General features: G+C 38.6%; 1 protein-coding gene across 1 annotated transcript in view; it reads left to right on the top strand.

Moving 5' to 3' along the window:
• loaf (lost and found) overlaps positions 1-5,000 on the top strand; it is a 287,501-nt gene that overhangs the window by 135,804 nt on the left and 146,697 nt on the right. The gene's annotated exons all lie outside the window — the stretch shown is intronic.

The raw sequence follows: 5,000 nt of genomic DNA, 5'->3' as shown, positions 1-5,000 counted from the left end.
CTGTAATATGAGGAGACACAGAGAGGGGGAGTCCCCACTGTAAGGAAATTACATAACTCGTGAGAGCTACCTTCATCCTACGTGCTTATATAAAGAGAGAGAGAGAGAGAGAGAGAAAGAGAGAGAGAGAGAGAGAGAGAGAGAGAGAGAGAGAGAGAGAGAGAGAGAGAATAAAATAGAAACATTTTTAAGGGACGGAAAACATCATTGTTTCAGCTATAACCGAAAGAGTAAAGTAAGAGAGAGAGAGAGAGAGAGAGAGAGAGAGAGAGAGAGAGAAAATAAAAAAATAATTTTCAAGGGATGGAAAAACATCATTGTTTCACCCATAACCAAGAGAGAGAGAGAGAGAGAGAGAGAGAGAGAGAGAGAGAGAGAGAGAGAGGGGGGCTAGCCCCGGGTTGGACGACGGAAATCCCAATTGTCTCAACGTACAGGATAAAAATAAACATGTAAATTCACATTACGTTATATGAAGAGATGTCTTGATATTTGTCTTCATATATTCTTGGGCATTGGTGAAAAAATATCCAATATGGCCGATCGAGAGATAAATAATAAAAAGAAAAAATGCGCCGAAGTTTCTTGTGCGCAATCGAGTTTTCTGTACAACGTAGTTTTTAAGATCTGAGGGCGGACAGGAAAATTGCGGACAGAAAAAAGTGCGGACAGAAAAAAGGAGCGGACAGAAAAAGTGCAGACTGAAAAAACTCTGACATAAAAAGTGCGGACAGAAAAAGTGCTGGTAGAAAAAGTGCCGACAGAAAAAAGTGCGAACGGAAAAAAGTGCGGATAGAAAAAAGTGCCGACGGAAAAAAGTGCGGACAGAAAAAAGCGCTGACAGAAAAAGTGCCGACAGAAAAAGTGCCGGCAGAAAAAGTGCGAACAGAAAAAAGAAAAAAGTGCCGACAGAAAAAAGTGCGAACAGAAAAAAGTGCCGACAGAAAAAAGTGCGAACGGAAAAAAGCGCTGACAGAAAAAGTGCGAACAGAAAAAAGTGCAGACTGAAAAAGCGACGACAGAAAAAAGTGCGAACGGACAGACGAAGCCGGCACAATAGTTTTCTTTAGAGAAAACTGAAAAATAATCAGATAATCGTTGATGATTTTCTTCAAACGAGGCTTCTCCTAAATTCTGGGCCGTTTACATTGGCTAAGGTAAACGGCTGGACGTGTGCTAAGAGCTGCGCCACGGCAAGTCAGCTTTAATTTACTCCTTTTAGTCTCTCTCTCTCTCTCTCTCTCTCTCTCTCTCTCTCTCTCTCTCTCTCTCTCTCTCTCTCTCCTTTTGTTTCTTATTTTTCTCTCTCTCTCTTACCCTCTCTCGACGCTTTTGTTTCTTGCATAATCTCTCTCTCTCTCTCTCTCTCTCTCTCTCTCTCTCTCTCTCTCTCTCGGCTACCCCGAGGCCTCCTTCCCTCCAAAGCTGTTTGCTTGTTTCGTCTCGTTGCAGGATTTGTGAGGTAACCAATTAGCGTCGGTTCCTCCTCCAAAACTTTTTAAGTAATTAGACTTCATTCTTAAACCGAGGGATTTTTGATCCGAGAGAGATTTCTGGTTAAAGGGGTTGGGGGCGGGGAGAGAGAGAGAGAGAGAGAGAGAGAGAGAGAGAGAGAGAGAGAGAGAGAGAGAGAGAGAAATGAAAAAATAAGCAAAAAAAAAAACAGGGCAGAGAGAGGGGAAGAAATAAGCAAAAAAAAAAAGAGAGAGAGAGAGCGAGAGAAAGAGAGAGAGAGAGAGAGAGGGGGGGGGAGAATAAGCAAGAAACAAAAGTGCCAAAAGAGAGAGAGAGAGAGAGAGGAAAAAATAAGCAAGAAAAACAGGGCAGAGAGAGAGAGAGAGAGAGAGAGAGAGAGAGAGAGAGAGAGAGAGAGCGGAAGAATGAGCAAGAAACAAAAATGACAAGAGAGAGAGAGAGAGATCTTTGACTGAAGCTTTATAGCGTCTACAGTCTGAATTTTGTACTTAGTGATTAAAGTAATTCTGTCATTTCTGTGAATCAGAGAGAGAGAGAGAGAGAGAGAGAGAGAGAGAGAGAGCTCGGCCTGACCGCGATATTATTTAACAAAAGAATTATTTTATATTTGCATCGAATGCATCAGACGGTTCAATGGGTTTTGGATATGGCTGAAGCGTTCTCCCCCCCCCCCACTTCTTTATTCTCTTTTATTATCGGATTTACCCACTTCTTTTCCGTTTATCTGATTTCCCCCATCCCATCTTTCAGTGTCGTGAGTTCGCCCCCTCCTACTTAGTTCCATAACGCACAAAATCCTGAAAATCCATAACAAGGATTAGAAACTTGACGAAGGATTTTATGGAACTTTTGAAAGCATGGAGAGAGAGAGAGAGAGAGAGAGAGAGAGAGAGAGAGAGAGAGAGAGAAAACTTTCAGTAACTCCTTTGAGGAACCTCCAGGCAAATACAGCTAGGTGTACATAGAACACTTTACAGTCTCCCTCGGTAATGCCATGAGCGATTGCATCTAGGTGTACATAGAAAACTTACAATTGCATCTAGGTGTACATAGAAAACTTACAATTGCATCTAGGTGTACATAGAAAACTTACAATTGCATCTAGCTGTACATAGAAAACTCACAATTGCATCTAGCTGTACATTGAAAACTTACAATTGCATCTAGCTGTACATAGAAAACTTACAATTGCATCTAGCTGTACATAGAAAACTTGCAGTTGCATCTAGCTGTACATAGAAAACTTACAATTGCATCTAGCTGTACATAGAAAACTTACAATTGCATCTAGCTGTACATAGAAAACTTGCAATTGCATCTAGCTGTGCATAGAAAACTTACAATTCCCCCAGCAAATCTATGTGCAATCACATCTTGGTGTATCTAGAAAACTTACAATTGCACCCAGCTGTACATAGAAATTTACAATTTTCTTAGAAATGCTATGAGCCACTGCATCAAGGTGTACATAGAAAACTTACAATTCCCAGAGCAATAACTTACAGTTCCCAGAGCAATCCTATGTGCAACTGCATCTAGATGTACATAGAAAACTTACAATTGCATCTAGCTGTACATAGATGGTTACAGTTCCCTCAGCAATCCCATGAGCAATTGCATCTAGGTGTACATAGAAAATTACAATTCTCAGAGCAATCTTATGCATAATTGTATCCAGGTTTACATAGAAAACTTGCAATTCCCAGAGCAATCCTATGTGTACATAGAAAACTTACAATTTCCTCAGCAATCCCACAAGCAATTGCATCTAGCCGTACATAGTAAAAAGTTACAGTTTTATATACTGAACCATTTGAAACATTATTTCCTGAAACTTGAAAATAACAACATAGCATTTCATACTGAGATTCCAGGAAGTGCACCAAAGAAGAGTTTTCTCTCTCTCTCTCTCTCTCTCTCTCTCTCTCTCTCTCTCTCTCTCTCTCGGTTCCCGATGCACCTGGCAAATGCATCTCCATTCAGGTGTTCCTCACCTGTTTCTCTCAAGGGACAGGTAGGTATTCTGACGGAGGGAACAACGTCGTGTGATTTTTATTTATTTTTTTTATTTTTATTTTTACGTGTTAGTAAATTTTGTGAGGGAAGGAATTGTTTTAAAGCCTGTATTTTCACCCGTGAAGTTCCGTGTGATTTTTATGTTTGAATTTAAAATGAAGTGTACAATTTTAAATGTATATATATATATATATATATATATATATATATATATATATATATATATATATATATATATATATATATATATATATATATATATATATATATATATATATATATATCCAGGTATCAAAGTGCTCTCTCTCTCTCTCTCTCTCTCTCTCTCTCTCTCTCTCTCTCTCTCTCTCTGAGGAACTAGGCGAAACTTCATCATGACATTTTTAATGTAAGTTTTCTTTTGATGTTCGGGAGGACCATAGTTAAAAAAAAATTGGGAAAATATGAAAACTTTCTCCTACATTTTTATTCAGCTATTTCAGGTGTAAGTGAATAATGATAATATGCTAATTACAGTTCTGTATAGATTCAGTCACTGGTGTATATATATATATATATATATATATATATATATATATATATATATATATATATATATATATATATATATATATATATATATATATATATATATATTTTTTATATATATATATATATATATATATATATATATATACATATATATACATATACTTACATATGTATATATATACATATACATATTTATATATATATATACATACGTATATATGTGCGTGCCTTCTCTTCTTTCCTATATCATGAATCATTGAAATTATTTATTATATATTCAAGAATCGAGTAATTCATACCTCTTAGCGGAATCAGCCCCAAAATAAATAATTAATAAAAAAAAAATTGGCAATTCTCGCGCCTCTGGCGACACGCGAAATCTCCTTTCCATTAAGAGGAATAACGAGCCGCCATTGAAACCGGGCCTCGGTAATTACAAAGTGGCCGTAATTACGAAGAGTTGACCACTACCCAGTGGCCAAGTGGCCCCCATCTGTGGCCAACTACAGAGAAAGTGCCACGGGATGGCCACCGCAACGCCTATACATCTGGCACCACTACCGCCACCACCCGGCCTATTGCCTATATAGCGCTTTTACATTCGTAATTGCTTTTAGCCGTCACCGGCATGTGAAAGAGAGAGAGAGAGAGAGAGAGAGAGAGAGAGAGAGAGAGAGAGAGAGAGAGAGAGAATTCGAGCAACAATTCGCTGTTAAATTGCAGAGAGAGAGAGAGAGAGAGAGAGAGAGAGAGAGAGACAGAGAGAGAGAGAATTCGAGCAGCATTTCGCTGTTAAATTGCACAGAGAGAGAGAGAGAGAGAGAGAGAGAGAGAGAGAGAGAGAGAGAGAGAGAGAGAGGGGGGGAATTCGAGCAACATTTCGCTGTTAAATTGCACAGAGAGAGAGAGAGAGAGAGAGAGAGAGAGAGAGAGAGAGAGAGATTGAGCAACATTTCGCTGTTAAATTGCAGAGAAAG

The sequence above is a fragment of the Macrobrachium rosenbergii genome, chromosome 54, assembly GCF_040412425.1.
Source record: "Macrobrachium rosenbergii isolate ZJJX-2024 chromosome 54, ASM4041242v1, whole genome shotgun sequence".
Lineage (NCBI taxonomy): Eukaryota > Metazoa > Arthropoda > Malacostraca > Decapoda > Palaemonidae > Macrobrachium > Macrobrachium rosenbergii.
The sequence above is the reverse complement of the archived record's forward strand: the minus strand, read 5'-3'. Positions and strand labels throughout refer to the sequence as shown.